This window comes from Lontra canadensis, unplaced genomic scaffold, assembly GCF_010015895.1.
Source record: "Lontra canadensis isolate GAN:19392208 unplaced genomic scaffold, GSC_riverotter_1.0 scaffold2, whole genome shotgun sequence".
In the NCBI taxonomy this organism is placed as follows: Eukaryota; Metazoa; Chordata; class Mammalia; order Carnivora; family Mustelidae; genus Lontra; species Lontra canadensis.
Window position 1 is genome coordinate 11,124,932 of NW_022630996.1, and position 17,050 is coordinate 11,141,981.

General features: G+C 43.2%; 1 protein-coding gene across 2 annotated transcripts in view; it reads right to left on the reverse strand.

Annotated features, from left to right (window-relative positions):
* CALD1 (caldesmon 1) overlaps window positions 1-16,360 on the reverse strand; it is a 183,085-nt gene extending 166,725 nt beyond the window's left edge. Inside the window, exon 1 of one of the 2 annotated variants that reach the window (XM_032868890.1) lies at window positions 16,092-16,360. The gene's annotated coding sequence lies outside the window, so the exon portion shown is untranslated. The remainder of the gene's footprint in view (window positions 1-16,091) is intronic. The other variant, XM_032868918.1, reaches the window with a different exon arrangement.
* Between the last annotated feature and the right edge of the window lie 690 nt (window positions 16,361-17,050).

The following is a 17,050-nucleotide window of genomic DNA, read 5'->3' on the forward strand; positions in this document are numbered from 1 at the left end:
TGCTTGTGCAAGCTTGGCCCCAAGCACTCTTGCTAGGATCAAATGTGCTTTTCTTCCACTCTTCCTCTTAGTTTCCTAGAGTATTTTTAAACCTTAATACATCTGGCTATAGATATTATAATCACAGATATTACAAAGCATAGCACTTTCACATGCGTTATCTCATGTGTTAGAAATGTAAATGCTGATGAAAGACAATTTTAGTGAAGCTGAGAGTGACAGATCCTTTGGTTTCAGATAAAGCTTATAAAACAACTTTTCTGGGGATGCCTGGGTGGCTCAGTCAATTAAGCGTCTGCCTTCGGCGTAGGTCATGATCCCAGTGTCCTGGCATCAAGTCCCACTTAGGGCTCCTTGCTCAGTGGGGAGCCTGCTTCTCCCTCTCCCACTCCCCCTGCTTGTGTTCTCTCTCTCGCTGTGTCTCTGTCAAATAAATAAATAAATAAATAAATAAATAAATAAATAAATAAAATCTTCACAAAACAACAAAAAAACAAAAAACTTTTCTGGGGGTGCCTGTGTGGCTCAATTGGTTAAGGTCTGTCTTCGGCTCAGGTCATGATCCCAGGGTCCTGGGATCGAGCTCTGCATGGGCTCCCGCCTCAGTGGGGAGCTGTTTCTCCTTCTCCCTCTGCCTGCCACTCCCACTGCTTGTACTCTCTCTGTCTCGTGCTCTCTGACAAATAAATAAAAACTTAAAAGAAAAAAAAAATTCTGGCTCACCCAACTTCCCACCCCCACCCCTTCAAAACCCTCAGATTGTTTTTCAGAGTCCATAGTCTCTCATGGTTCATCTCCTCCTCGAGCCTGGTGGTGGGTATTAAGGAGGGCACGTATTGCATGGAGCACTGGGTGTGGTGCATAAATAATGAATTCTGGTACAATGAAAAGAAATTTAAAAAATTAAAAATTAAAAAAAACTTCTGGCTACACTAGAGATAAAGCTGAAAGTGGATGGTAATCTGTCCTAATGATCCTCTTCCGCCACCATCTTGGGGTTTCAGATGGTCTCAAACAAGGTAACTGTCAATATTCCTTTTAAAGGCTAGGATGGAAAGGAATATGCTTGCCCCAGGTGCTAAAAACAAGTAAAGAAGGAAAGGTGGGAAGTGGGGAGGAAGCAGCCCCAGAAAGAGTCAGATGAAGCCGACATGCGTGGGGTAATTTTGGGGAACCTCAAACTCTAAACTTTGAATCTAGAGTTTCCTGTATGAACTCATAAGATATATGACCTATGCCTTCCAAAAAATCCAATTAGCAAAAGTCTTCATATTTCAAGGAAAAATAAAAGAAAACCATGTCTTAAGGATCTTTTGCCACCTAAAATGCTTTTCCATTAAAGACCTCACTGCTCCCTACCTGGATATTACAGAGAAGGGAAAAGGCCATTGTCAGTTTATAACTGGGAAGCCTGAGATGCAAGGAGTCTGTTCACAGTCATGCAGGCTATCAGCTGTGGACTTGAGCCAGGAACTGGGGCTGCTTTTCTCTCAGACCACCACCTGGGATCTGAGGCCCCTGCAAAATGCAAGAGCCAAAATCCAAAAACTTAAACCTCATTGCAAATACTGTTAGAGAAAGAACTAGCAAGCTAGAAACCACCCCCAATAGAAAGAGTAACTGTTTTATTTTAACAGCATATCTGAGAACAGAAATATGGAAAAGCATGAAACTTAAAAAAAAGTCTTCACCTCCTACACTTCTCATTTCCTCAAACACAGGTGGGTCTGCAGTTCCAGGCTGGCTGATAATCACTTTGCCCAGTTTTAGGGCATTAGAGAGCTCCTCGGGTAGATTATTTCTGTTTCACCATTACTTTAACTGTATACCTACGCTGCAGAATGCGGTTGAAATATTTTTATTTTTCCTTTTCTTACCATCAATCTTTTTAAGAAGACATATCTACGCAACAGAGACATGAGGCCACCATGGCTAAAGTATACGGCTACCAACAGCAGTAGAACATTTCCAATGGTACAAAGCTCAATGGGAGAAGAAATAAAAAATAGAAGAAGAAAAAGGAGGAAGAAAGGGAGGAGGAGATGGGAGGAGAAGAAGAGAGGAGGAGGACGGGGGAAGAGGATGGGGAAGGTGGTCAGAAGAAAGGAAGGAAGGAGGAAAGTTTAACAAAACCCTTATTTCCTTCCATAAAGCAACTCCTTTCATTGCTTTTTCCTTCATTCATTAATTTTTGAAAGAAAGAAAATTATGGTCAAAACCCTAAAATTAGTAAGCAAATAGCTAAAAAGGAGAATAGCTTTTTCCAGCTGGCATAGTGCTATAAATGGCAAGTTTTTAGATATCTGTGGATTGGAATGCAAGAGGAAGACGTCTCCCTTTCTCATTTCAGAGCTGAGAAGGAGGTTCAGACCTTCCTCGTATGGCCTGAAATGATAATGGAAGTGATTTTTCAGAATGAACCCTAAGTTGCATATGACCGAATCATAAAAAGAACTATACTTGAAAGGGACTTAGGTCAATGTTTATTCTTTTTGCCTTGAACTTTATTTCTACTTACATTAAACCTATGGCAGGGCTGCCAGGCCTTTGGTACACACTGCTTTAGATGAGAAAACAACCCTGATTACCAAAGGCAGGACAAAGGCAATGCACAGTTAGCTTAGATTCTCATTTTTTCCTCAAGTTTCAGGCCATATATATTTTTTTTCAGGCCATATATTTTCAACTATAATTGTATACAGGTACACATATCAGAAACCTATCCTGTAACATCCTATACATATACACAGCATGTGTGTACACTGCTAGACACAGCTGCTTACATGGCATAGAGATTGCTCTAGTTTCTGGGCAAAGGTGCTGAAGTGGTGGACGCTCCAGCAAGGGCTCATCAGAGACCCAAGGCAGCTTGGAACATTCGCTGGTGGTGCTGGTTGTGTGTGTATGGGTTCAGACGGGCGGGAAATCTGTCCTGCATGTTTAATGGTAGACAAAGCAGCCTCCCTGAGATGCAGTCAAGATTGTACCAAAATAAAAAGAGATAAGAGATCCCAAGGGAAGAGAAGAAGTGAGGAGGGGAAAAAGGAAAACACAACCACATATTTTCTTGGGGTGGAAATAAAATGAAGAATCAGAACACAATTTTTTTTTTTTTTAAGGTACAGAAACAGAAGGAGTGGTTGCTGGGTATAGTGAGGTCTGTGGAGCAGAAAGCAGCACCGTGGAGAGGATAACGGTCCGTCCCAGTTTGCCTGGGACTGCCTCCATTTAGGACTGTTATTTTAGAGAAATTATTAATAGCTCCTCCTTTCCCTCTCAAAAGTGTCCTGGTTTAGATAATAAATGGCACTGTCACCCCCTTATCTACCACCTCTGGCCTAAGACAGGGTGTAGCCATAAATAAAACTGAAACTGGGAAACGGAACCATGAAGAGCTTTAAGGAAGGTGTAATGGCTAAAGAAGAGAGGGGTTAGGAGACACGGTTATAACGAGTAGGTAATTTGTAATCAACTATGCCAAATGCAGATAAACTTAGGAAGAATGTTGGGAGGAGAAGTATATAAAAACTTAAGGGTGAGAAGAGACAGACGAAAACAAAGAAGACAAATGATTCAGAGCACAAATATGTGCTAGCTTTTAATATTTTCCCCTGTATGTGGGGATTCGTGGTTATGATTGGTGTTATAAAAATGACTGAAAATGGCCATCCCTGCCTTCTGCCCTGCGCCGGCACACATGAAGTCCCGCCCACTGCTGCTTACATTCACCAAGGCCTCTGTGTCTTAGACTCAGAGGTGCCTCAGCCAAGCCTTCCCACCAAGCCCCCTCCCCGACTTCTGATGGCTGCATACCAGACAGTCTGCCACCGTGGTTTCATGGGCTTCCACAGATAGGCCACAGTATGTGAAGCTGCATTTCAATGCGTCATTTCAAAGACCTCTCTTGACTTTTTCCTGGATCAGAATTTCGTAATTGCAAAAGGCAGAAAGTAAATGTCAAGGGCAAGTTCAAAAGGCCAAGTGATTTCTAGCTAACCAATTCCTAGACCCAGAGGGAAAGCAACAAGATCTTTGGCATTTAGAGGTTCAGAAAATATGCTGTATGGATTTCCATCACCATTTTGAACTGAGCATGTTATGGCTTGAATTGTCTCCCTCAAAATTCTCATATTGCAGTCCTAACTCCCGTACATCGGAATGTGACCTTATTTGGAGAAAGGGTCTTTACAGAGGTAATCAAGTTAAAATGAGGTCATTAGAATGGGCCCTAATCCGATGTGACTGTTGTCTTTTATGAGGAGGAAATTTGGGTAGAGATACGGATACAAGGAGAATGCTATGTGAACATGAAGACAGCCATTTACCAGCCAAGGAGAGAGGCCTGGAACAGATCCTTCCATCAGAGTTGTCAAAAGGAAGGACCAACACTGTCAACACCTTACTGTTGGAATTCTAACCTCCAGAACTGTGAGACAGGAATTTCTGTTGCTTAAGCTATCTGGTTTGTGGTACTTTATTACAGTAGCCCTTGGGAACTAATACCTCAGACGCAATCTGGTCAAAGATGGGAGCTAGGAGGAGCTGACCAGACTTTTTGTAGTTTCCTCATTTCCCTAAGAAGACTAAGTAATGCTTCTTTGAGTTATGTAAAAGAGTGGGCACTCCCTGTGGCAAGACTGGACTGGCTGACCCTTAGAAAATAATTTCAATTGCTCATGCCTCAGTTTCTCTCTCCAGGAAGTTGGATATCGGGCCTGTGTTCTGAAACCCCCACTATGACTGTTATTAAGAAAAAGCGTAATCACACAAATACTCTGAGTTTGAGGCACAAAGGTCACACTTACATGGGAAGGCTTATTAAGAAATACTATCTCTGAGAACAGCTGGAAGGGTGAGTGGACTCTAACTTCTGGAGTCAACTTGTGCAGAGAGGTACAGTCCCTGACTTCCTTCCTGAGCGTCACAGAACCAGCTCTGTCTTGGCCTTTTGAATATCTAAATTAGACAATCAAAAGCTAAAGTAACTCATATATTCAGACAAAGAATTTTCATCTTTCAGCACATAATTCCAGAATATTTCTCCTGAATCAGGGAAAAGGGTATAACCTGCTTGTTAAACTATCTCTGCTACCAAGAAAGGAAAACACAAAAGTAGTTCAGCAGGCCTTTTTTTTTTTTTTTTTAAACAGCTATAGGCCTAGATTCTCATCTTGTCTCTCACTTGAATTATCTCTTGAGTCAGTAGCGAAAGAAGTGGTGTTTAGCCCTGCTTCCTTATATGGCAGGGAATGACAATGTGCTTGTCTATTTGAACTGCAGTGTGGCTCCCTGACAAATTATAATGATTGGTTATGGAAACCTCCTGCTCTGGTTTCCATCGTATTTCTGGGGAAAGACACAGAACAGACAGCTAGAGGGAAATGGAAAAGGCTGGACTCAGGGAGTGGCACTGACTCTGGCTCTGCTATTTGACAGTAGTGTGACTTTAGGCAAGTTCTTTAATTTACTTGACTGCCCTGAGACAGTCATCTTCAACTAGAATGGCGCCTGCCACACAGCAAGTAAATTAGCCAGCTTATCTTCTTACCCATCTTAACCTACAAGGGGTTGGGATAACTACCCATCCATTTCAATTCACTGTCCCTCCCAAATTCAGCATTTTTTTCTCCAGGGAAGTCTCAATCTTCTCTGCTCGCTGTATCTCATTCTCTCCTCTCTCTTTTTTTCCTCCTCTGTTTCCCTCTCTCATTCCAGGTAAAAAAAACAAAAACAAAAACTTAAAAACTACAAAATGACCCAGCTTCAGGAGTAATAAACCCTTTCGGCCATACCAGATAAAGATGATCTAGAATGTTAAAGTCAGCGCACATCCAATGACAAGGGCAGGGGAGAAGACTTTTGTGATTGAATGGGGTGGTGGAGGTCATCTGCTTCCGCAAAGCAGGGCTGCGTGCTCCAGAGACAGAGAGATCTGGTTACAAAACGCTTACGCTGACCTGAACAGGGTCTCCTGTAACTACTGTCTACTGGTACTAGTCCCACCTCAGGAAGAATCTGACATCAAAGAAGGTGGCTTCTTTTGCTCCATCTACGTCATGGCCATGGAGGATCCAGGCTGGGAGAATGCGTCTCGGCTTGGGACATGAGGACTAATGGGAGTGCACACCTACAGAAAGCCTCACCGGTAGCGCAGCTGAGAGCTGATGATTTTTAATTCAGTGCCAGCATTTGCAAAGCAGTTTAGAGACCTTACTTCTAATCCTTATAATAACTATTAAGTGGAGGAATAATCATCCCCTTTTTATAGGCAAAGAAACAGGCCGGGAAATAGTCAATTTGAGATTCAAACTCAAGTCTTCCATATTCCAAAGTGTATTCTCAGATGGGTCACAGCTGCAGAGCCACACACAACCCGGGGGCTCCATCGCTGGAGTAATTAGCAATAGGCAGCACAACGTGACGGCTGAGCATGTGGACTGTGGAGCCAGGTTACCCGGGTTTGAATCCTGGCTCTGCCACTTCCTAGCTTTGTGACCTTGGATATGTCACTTAAGGAATCGTAACTCAGTTTCCTCATCTGTAAATCTGGTTGTTGTATGGAGATTCCTTGTTAGATTTTTATCTAGTAAACATCTAGATGCTACTTAGCACGTGCCGGGCGCTGTCATAAGCACTCAGTAATAATATAATTAGAGAGGAATCAATGAGCTCAGACATGAATACTGGCTTTACTCACTTAGCTCTCTACTACATGTGGGGTAAGGCCCTTTTTTAGTTTCAATTCATGGCACTGAAAATCCCTAAATCCCTGATTCACGGCACTTATGGTCTAGAGCATAAGAATTAATCAACACATAAACAAATAAATATACAATCATAAGCAAACATTATGAATCTGCATGCAACAAAATAACAAAGGTATTCTGATTGGCTCTCCTATGTTGAGGTTGAATTTATCAACTTGATACCTTAGGTGTGCTAGGAAATGTTTCACAACAAGCTCTGGGGTGTAGGGAGGGGGATGAGGAGTCTGATTTGCAGCATTTGTTAATTTCAGTGATATTCCCCTCACACAGACACCATAAATGTAACTAACCTCCAGAGCACAGATAATAATTAAACATAAGGAAATAATTAGGAAGGAATGAGTTTTGAGGATTTATTAGCTGGGTTTTTAATTGTCAGTTGATACAGTTTAATTTCTAATAATGACTATGTTTAACTACCAGTTCTCAAAATCTTAAAAATTAAAATTTTGGCTTTTGGGAGCTAGGAGGAACTGGATTCCCACACTATGGTGTTGGGTGCATGGAGTGGGGACAGTGTGAGGTCATTATGCGTGTGGGTCCTAATCTACTTCCTTTGTAGCTGCTCTTCTCCAGCAAGTGCTCCCTCACGCACACAGTGGAAGCACTGCTCTGTAAACTAAACAACATCTGTACAAATAAGTAGCAGTTCTGGCATTCTTATCGCATCACGTTACTCAGGCAGAGATGCTTTTAGCTCTATAGTCCTCAGTGAATATAATTTATGTACTTGCTGCCCTGAATATGGTCGCTTCTTCTGTGCAGGTTACATCTTCAGGATGTAACTCCTGACTGCTGAGTAAAGGAAGACCCTAGAGATGGATTTTTAGTTCTGCAGCAGCGTTCACCCGAGGCCTCTTGTCTCTGAGGGCTCACATGCTTCTGTAAGGGCCATCCCTGGAAACATCTAAGCCAGAGGCTATGAAGGCCCTGGCCTCAGAGGAGATGTAGGGTGAGGGGGAGGAAGCTTTTCCCCACTTCTGCTCAGGTTCTCAAGGCTGAGAACAGAGAAAAACATCTTCTGCTTTTCCTGGTAAATTAAATACCTAAAGTAACCTAACAAAAATCCTAAGGACAGAAATACTTAAAAGAGAAAAATTTTCCTCAATTCCCCCCTCCCTCAAAGCCTAAATTTCACTTAGTAATGGTGGCTGGAACAGGAAGTGGAAATACCATGAGAAATTTTATTCTTGCCACATTTCCAATGCTTTACAAAAGCAAACAATGGAAATCTCATCAGACAGCCTGACCTTACAGGGTTGATAGCTTTGTGCCCAAACTAAAAGAGTATGGGAAGCTGGAGGAATTTTCAGATAAATATTCTAGACTCTTCGGGAAAACTGATTTTTTGGAACATACAGCTATAACTTTCAGAAAGAAATTACTCAAAACTACACAACTACATTTCTGAGAAGAAAGTTACTCCATATATCTAACTATAAATTATTTTAAACATAGATGTACAGAACTGAGCCAGGAGGTTTTAGCAGAATCACCAGAGAGTTTTGTTTTGTTTTTACAAACTACAGATGCTGGACCTTGCCCTAGACCTACTGGATCATAATGTCCAGGGGATGGGACTCGGGGATTTATGTTTTCAAAAAGCCCTACAGTTGATCCTGATTAAGACACTGGCTAAGATCTACTGGACTACAGATTATAGGCAAACTGCGCTGTACTGTATAGCTGAAATCCCGGAACTGTTAACATGGGACATTCTCTCTTGCTTCTTTCAGGAGAAGCAATCTAGGGGACCGAAACAGGCAACAGCCTGGGACTTAGGCACTGTGTGTCCCAGAACCACCTTTGCCACTAATTAACTGGAAGACCTTGGTCAAGTCACTTGTTTTGTTCTTTCATTCAACAGATATTAGGCTTCTGCGATGTGCCAGGAACTGAGTAGATGTTAATTAAAAAAAGAAGCTGTTTTCTGCCCTTATGAATCTTACTGACATCAATCAGAGACCTACAAATGTGTGTATAATTTTACTTGGTATGGCCAGGCTTTAGTCTCTTGCCTGGAAAATGAAAAATCACTAGTTCTTTTTTTTAAAAGAAGTTCTTATTAAATCCTAAATTTCTTGTCCCAGCTTCCTCATAATATAATTATATGTTTTAAGTCCACTGACTGAGAAAATACAATACCAAAAGCTACTATGACTTCAATAACTATTTTAACTAAATTAACATTTTATCATCATAATGCATCTATATAATTAGAAAAATAGTAGCATGTATTGTGTAAGATCTATTATTTACTCAGTTTGTCAAAACCATTTGCTGCATATATGGATTTGTTTACTTCTTGCAATAATTCTTTGTCTTCTCCGGGATTCAAAGTGCTGAGGTTAGGAACCTACAGACTACATCAATGGTGTGAAATACATGGTACCTGAGTAGAATGTCCCTTTTCTTCCACACCAGACATCACTGTCATGACAGCATTTGTTGCCCCCACTGAGCGTGGGACTCAGCCTCAGAATCCTTCTCAACACATTGTTTCAGGTGGTCGCTACCAATTGTTTGGAGCTGGCAAACAGATGAAAAATGATTTGTGCTCCCTGGGCTAAATGCCTCCTAAGACCCTGCCCAGCTTTAAAAATAAAGGATACATGTATTTAGTTCTGCTATCTTGAGAAATACACATGCTTTCTCCTCTTTCCATATAAAAGTACTCCAAATATCTGAAGACATCCACGTGGCCCCAATTTTCATTCTTTTGGGATTAGATCCCTTATCTATTACTCATCTTTTGTTCTCCTGACCCTCCCTGGTCCTTGACACTCATTCCTGGATGCATATTTGTGAATGCTTCTATGAAGAACAAGCCCAGAGTAGAGCATATTGTTTTGTTTTATTTCATTTTACTTCCCATGACAGACATCGAGACAGGTGTTCAGTGAATGAAAGATTACACTACAAACTCTGTAGAGAACTGAAACTTTCACCGATTGGGTACATAGCTTTTATGCAGTAAGTTTATGAAGTACTGTAATTTACATTGAGATGTAGTAATTTTTATTTATTACAATTATTAAATCATTATTTATTGAATTTTAAAGATTGCTTTAGTTTGGGAGGAGCCATAGCGCACCTATGACTCATACGATGTTTCTTGCCAACAACAACACTTAAGTGTTTTTCTTTAGAATCTGTCTCAAATGGATAATTCTATCTTTTCAATTATCAGTGCTGCAAGCTTCCAAGCTAACCTCCCTTAAGACTGGTTCATTGGGCAATGCCAAAGTGGTCATCAAGTACTGTATGACCCTGACATTAAGTGTTTGCCTCTCTAGGAATCCAGTCACATAAAAATTGGAATGACATACATTGATAGCTGTTGAACATTTCAGCTAATCTGCCTTCCATGCCTAACTTTCTCTTCTAATTAAAATTGCCCACTGGGCTGTTTTTCTCCCCCCAGGGGTGGTGGTGACTGCTGCTGTCAGGCCCACTGGTAATTCATCCATTTCAGCATGCCAGTAACCTCTGATATGCTCCTGCTCGGGGATTTGCCAAAGACAATAGTTATCAGCTGAACCACTCAGGTCTCCTCTCTCAGAATTTGACCAGGAAGCACAGAGTGAACTTTCCAGTCTGTAGAACAGCAGAAAGGAGCAGTCACATGTGCTGCAGCTGAGTCACATTCACAGAAGCACATAGACCTCTGCTGAGATACTTTGACCCACCCTGATTCCAACCCTGTTCTCTATGGATCCTGGTCCAATTGTGGCTTCTGTTCTTGGATTCCCTTGTGATTCCATCCCTTTATTGTTCCGTAAGTATCTTTTTCTAAGATACATTTATTTGAGAGAGAGAGAGAGCACACACATGCGTGTACACATGCACATGCGTGTCCACGTGGGGGAGGAGCAGAGGGAAAGAATCTTCAAGCAGACTCCTCACTGAGAACGAGCCCAAGGTGGGGCTCGATCTTACAACCCATGAGATCACAGCAGAGCCAAAACCAAGAAGTGGATGTTTAACCGACTGAGTCACCCAGGTGCCCTCCATATGTATCTGATACTCCTGTCCCTTTACTTGAGCTACCACGGCCTATTAACATAGGTCTATCTGCTCTGAACACGCTGCCAGGTGTTCTCACCCATGATACAATACCTGCTTGCACACTGCCTTGCTAAACAGGCTTTTGGTTTCTAAACCTCTGCCTGCCTTTTGATTTTTACTGTTTTTCTTTTACTTACCTGGCTGTGATTCACAGGTCAGTCCATTGTTGTACTTTATATCTATTCTGGCTTAGCCCTCCTGACCCCAGGGGAACTAATGTCCTTGATGCTTGTGGCCCTTGGACCCCTTGGGCACTCTTCCCTGGTCCTGCCCATCTTCAGCACAGCGGTAAAATCTGCCTCGTTCCCCAGGTTGAGACAAGCGAGAGGGAATGTCACATGTGGGTGTCAAAGGAACTAATTATATATTCCTACTTAATATGTCCCTCTCGAAGTAAGATGATTTCCTTACAGCCAAGTATTTTCATCCGTATATTCACAAAACAATGCCAGAAGTCTCAGGAAGTGATTAAAAAGCAATTTATCTTCAAGTTCTCCATCACTGAAATATAATATACATATTCATTTTAAATACCTCCCCCAAATACTTTCCTTCAGTTATTCCCTGACTGGTACCTAGCAATCCTTAGTATTTTTTTTTTAAGATTTTATTTATTTGACACAGAGAGAGGGGGGTGGGAGCAGGTTCCCCACCAAGCAGAGAGTCTAATGAGGGGCTCGATCCCAGGACCCTGAGATCAGGACCTGAGCCAAAGGCAGAGGCTTAACCGACTGAGCCACCCGGGCGTCCCTAGCGATCCTTTTCTTAAGCTTGGGGTGCTGTCTCAGCATGCGCCTGGCAGCAGCCCCTCCCAGCTTCTGCACCCCTCCAAGCTCCCCACAGAAAACTGCTTCTCTAGAGATGATCTCCTTTTCTTTGTAATGGGGGGTCATGTGAAGTCAGCTTTTATGTCTGTGTATTCGCACCATCCTTCCTTCCTTCAGAAAATCTGGGAAACAAGGACGGACACCTCCACTCTGTTCCGATCCCATCCACCCTTGGCTCCAATGGAAACCGAGACTTTTCCTCACTCCCCACCCCAACCTCCCCCGCTCAAGCTTTCTCACCTGTCAATCACAAAAGGAGGGTTCGCAAGGGACAGCAAGGGTTTAGAAGTTTCACCAGATTTCAGAGGCATTCACAGCAACCACAACGCAGGGACAAACAAGTGACATGGCTGTTCCACTACCTCCCTGCGCCCAGGCAGCCTCTTCTTCCTGCCCTCCTCCCACACTCAACTCACTGCCAGCCAACTGGGAGAGCTGGTGACAGGCAGAGTGATTCTCTTTCCACTGAAATCGCTCCAACATCAACTCTGTCTGCTCTAACTGCCCCCTGCCCCGCCTGAAAAAAGGGAAGAGGCTTTCCCCGATCTTGAACATAACCGGGCTTGACCCTCCTGCTATTCTCTGGGCTTCACCCTAAAGCTGGGACACTGCAGACTGTGTTGCATCAGGAAAGCCCTTGTTTGGGCTGGGGGTCAGGAGCCAGGGGAGCTGGTAGAGATAAAGGACTAGGGGTGGGAAGTTAGGGAGGCCACCAAGGATCAGTCCCAGGAGAGCCAGCTGGGGATACTAAAGATTGAGGGAAACAGGGAGCAGGGGGTGGGGGTGGGGGCTCGATCCCTGGAGCAGTCTGGTCTCAATACCAACAGGAACCACAGCCAGGTGCTCCTGATTACCTCACCCTCTCTACAAGGCCCAGGCTTGACATGCTGGGATTAGTTCCATGCTTTTGGCTGGAGGCAGAGAAGCTGCCTCATTTACTAAGGCCTTTCTGTTGTCAGCACCTTGTCACTGGTCTTCTACTCAACTGGATCTTCAGATTTCCTGGTTCCTGGATATGGCCTTGTACCACCAATAACCCATCTCATTCTGTCTCCTGATATGTGTTCTCCTGTTCTCTGATCACCAGAGCTAAAGTTCAGATAACAATGGGGTGGACCAGTATTGCCAAGACTCAGAGCTCAGGGTTCTAGAAAGAACTAGATTCAGAAGGTACCACTCAAGGGTCCTCAAGTATGAGGAAGGAGCTATAATCAGGGTAATATGATAATCAGGGATACTAGGTAAGAAGTGGAGGATACAGTCAAGATGAGCTTAATGTCCAGAGGCCTCAAATTGGAGTATACAGCCTACATAAAAGAGGGGCAAACAGCCTCATCTCATTTGGACATTTTAACCACTATGGGAAGTAGGAGAAGGGTCATTATGCCCATTCCATCCATGAGGTCAAGGAATTGATGGCTTCCTCAAAGGTCCTAGCTATCCCAACAGAGGAACAAGTGCTGGGACTGAGCTCTCTTAGCGGTGCTCCTGAGTTTAGCCCAAGCTACAAGTACCTCTTTAAATTACTAAAGGACTCAGAACCTATGGGCATCTCTCTAATGACAAACTCGGATTTGCATGAAAGATGAAGGAATTTCAATAAGGATCTAATGGTTCTATTTTCAGGCTCTGAGAGAATTTACCCAGAAAACTCTTCTAAAGTCTAAAAATTCTTTGGCAGCATCTAACCTCCTCCGTAGGCCTACCATGCTATTTGCATACCACTTTGTCAGCATTTTCCCCGTCCCCCCACCATGGACTCACCCCACCACATTTCCAAGGCATGTGACAGACTGCAGACAGGTGGGGACTGAGCTAATTCCTTTACATGGCGTCTCTACGTCACTTTTCTGTCTTGCTGAAGAACCACTGATGGGCAGCCCGGCTGCCATGAGGCTACCATGAGGGCGTCTCCATGACAGCTACACGTGCGGTTTTTCTGTCTGTTTTTACTGGGCAAAGGGAGGGAGAGAGAGAATCTCAAGCATGCTCCATGCCCAGTGTAGAGCCTGACGCAGAGCTTGACCCCACAACCCTGAGATCATGACCTGAGCCAAAATCAAGAGTCAGATGCTTAACTGACTAAGCCACCCACCCACACACCCCAACTATATGTGTTTTTAAGAAAAGGCCTACCGAGGTGCATTTTGGGCTTATCAGGCCACAGAACACCCAGGCTGCACTCAGCACCAACCTATTCCATCTGCCAAAAAGCAGGAAATCCTCAGGCCCGTCATAGGAGCCAGTCAGAATCGTTAATAGCCTGAGCACCAGGTGTGCTTTTATGCATCCCATGTAAATCCCTTAAGCTGCAGTTTGAGCCTGGTTCTCCTCTTAACTTTAATGGAAGAATTGCATATTTCTTTACAGCAATTTTTTGATCTGAATTATTTAATTTACTCTATTTATCCATCAGTTTTGAACCAGTGGAAACAACCATGCCTGTCACCTATGGATCTATCCACTGTACATCCCTTGTGTATACTGAGATCCGTTTTTTATTAGTGACTTGTTATTCTAGACTCTTGCCGTTGTATTTCTTTATTAAATGATTTTATTAAAATGAAAGTTTTTGCACAGCAGTTTCATCAATCTCCATTTACCTCCCCCATTGGTGAGATGTGCTCTAGCTAACATTCAGCTGGAGGAAAGTAGCACAAACAGCTGCCCAAAGTGCAATATAAAGTAAAATAGCAAATCCCCTTGCTCTAGCACATCAGTACGGAGAGCACAACACTTATGTTGAAAAATGTGTTTTTGTGGCTGTTGGGGGATGGAGTGCGCACAAAGAAGAGAGGGGAGGGTGGTGGCAGCAAAGTTTGAACTTTCAGGGATTTGGAGATGTTGGTTTCAAAATGGAATTTATCCCCAAATCCCAAGATTATAGATTTCCTTCCAAACTGCATTCCCTACATGGTTTAGAGAACAGTTGAAAAAGAAATTGCTCTCCATATTTTGATTGACATTAAAAACACTGTGAAAATAGTTTGGAACTTGATCTCTTTGAGGGAAGGACCATAATCAAACTATAGCTTTCACTTGCAGCCCTTTCTCCCACACTTACTCAGAACTGTTCCAGGAAAAGAAATTCACAGGGAACTCTGTTCTCATATATCACTTCTAGGAGGGGAGAGAGGCATTCTCAAGAAAATTATCCCCAAATTTCTAAATACAAAGAGAAAAAATTATTTAATGAATCTCAACACAAAACCACCTTACTTGGCAGAAAGAAAATCAAATTCAGTCCTTTGGAGCTGAAAACCTTTAATATCCAAGTTTATTTAAAAATTATCAGACTTGCCCTCCTTGCCACATACCACCTCGTCTTCACTTAAGCTCTAACCATACACGTCTGGTTTTGCCAAACACATTAGAAAGATTTTACTGTTCGAGTTTACAAGTCCATCTGCACAGCCCTGTTAACAGAAGGGATCTATGAATACCAACTACTTTGTTCTCATCCACTTTTTCTGACCATGTATTACCATAGCACTAAAATTCCCCCACCCTTTACAATCAGCTCTTTCTAAAAGGAATTCCAGGCTACTACCAACTGGCTGCCTTGTACTACTGTTTAAGATGCCCAAATATGTCTGACTATGTTGAAATGAAAGACTGCTTCCTCTCTTTCTGGAATGCACTTCCAAAACGACATCTTTTCACATTCTCTAGTCACAGGCACACTTTCAAACAGAAAATAAGATTTCTAAAGGAACAGTTTTGTAGGATGTTAGATGCGATTTCTAAAAACACACCCACTAGCACATGCATTCTCTCATTATTAGGTTTTATAGGAAACAGATCGTGGTAGGCATCTTCCTGTCTTAGCAAGTATCAGATCAGTTACGTTAACCCAACTGGTGCTAAATGCTCTTTCCACCTCTGAACTTATTTCCTTGCAGCTCTACAAGTCCAGCCTTAAAAACTGGTAGCAGCACAATATGCAAATGGCTTTGGTTAAAAACCATTACTTTTTGGTTTCTCATTAACCTAAAAAGTTGTTTTTAAAGTAAAACCTCTTTAGAAGCCTGGGGATAAAAGATGCAGGAGAGACCACTGGTGTGGGCAGACCAGCACGGCCCACCTGCTGACCCTGGCCTGTGGCTATCAGGTAGAATTCCCGTGGCACTCCTAAACAAAAGGCTTCCCTTACCAAGGTTGCCAGTGGTCCCTGAGTATACGTCTCTATGTCTCTATGCGATCTCTCCTCCCGTCCCAACTCCAAGAACAGAACTTGAAATCTCATCCTGTTTGTCTTCCGGGAACATCTGCAGGGCAGCAAAGCCTAGTCTGGCTCTGCGAATTTGCATGGTTTATTGGCTTTTACAATCTTGCATCTCCAGCTACCTTAAGCAGGAATGTTGACTGAAACCCCCAGAAAGCCCCCAGACTCTCTGAAGAGATTAAAAGAAAGCCCTCTGTGGCTTACCTCGCAGGCTGCAACTTCTTCCTGGGGACTAGGTCCGAAAGGAAGGACTGATTACTCTAGCAGGAGCACAGCAAGAGGGCAGGCAGGCAGGCAGCCTAATACACACTGCTCGATTCAATCAAACTCCAGACCGCCCTTCCTCAGCCCCTCCCAGAAGTCTGTGCTAAGTGAACACATATCCCCTATGTTTACAGTCGGCAGTCCGTGGTATGCATTGTCCTGTAGTTTCTCTACTAGGGCAGCCAATGACGACACCCGGGCCGAGGTGGAGGCAGCCTGCCTGTGGAGATGCCTGTCATTCCCTAGGCATGCTCAGGAAATCACGCGTCAGAAAAAGCAAGACCTAAACAGCTCTGAAGCTGCGCGCAGGCTGCCCAAACCAGGCAGCCACATGCCCTTTTTTGGTTATCCTGAGCAGGGCCTCTGGAAGTGAATCCATTGTCAGGAACAATCATAAGAAATGTTAATCTTGGAGAAAGAGGCTGTCTTGTAGAACGCAAATTTAACTTTAAAAAGCAAGCACAGTCTATGAAACCAAAAGTTAACAGTCCGTGAGTTTAGTGGGGGTGGGGGTGGGGAAGGCTTTTTGATTGAGGGAGCTCTAATGGCATATTTCCTTCAAAAGCAGTTGTGGATACAAAATTAAATTAAATTGTTATATGCTTGTAAACCCTACAATGGCCAGGACCCAGGTCTGGTGTACAGACTAAATTCTAAACTGAAAAAGGCACAGCCCCTTAGAAATACATCTACATGTGTTATAAAAACAACCGACAAAAAGAGCTTAGGTCTTTTTTAGTAGGTAATGTTTTCCAGAATAAGTGTAGCGCCAGAAACTCAGCTAGGCAGGGTCCTACAGGCTTGGCTATCGTCATTGGTTTTCCGCATCACCTCCCTTTCCACCTCCCCTTTGTTTCCTTGGATTTGGCAACAGGGAGACATGGCTAGCAACTGTGCCC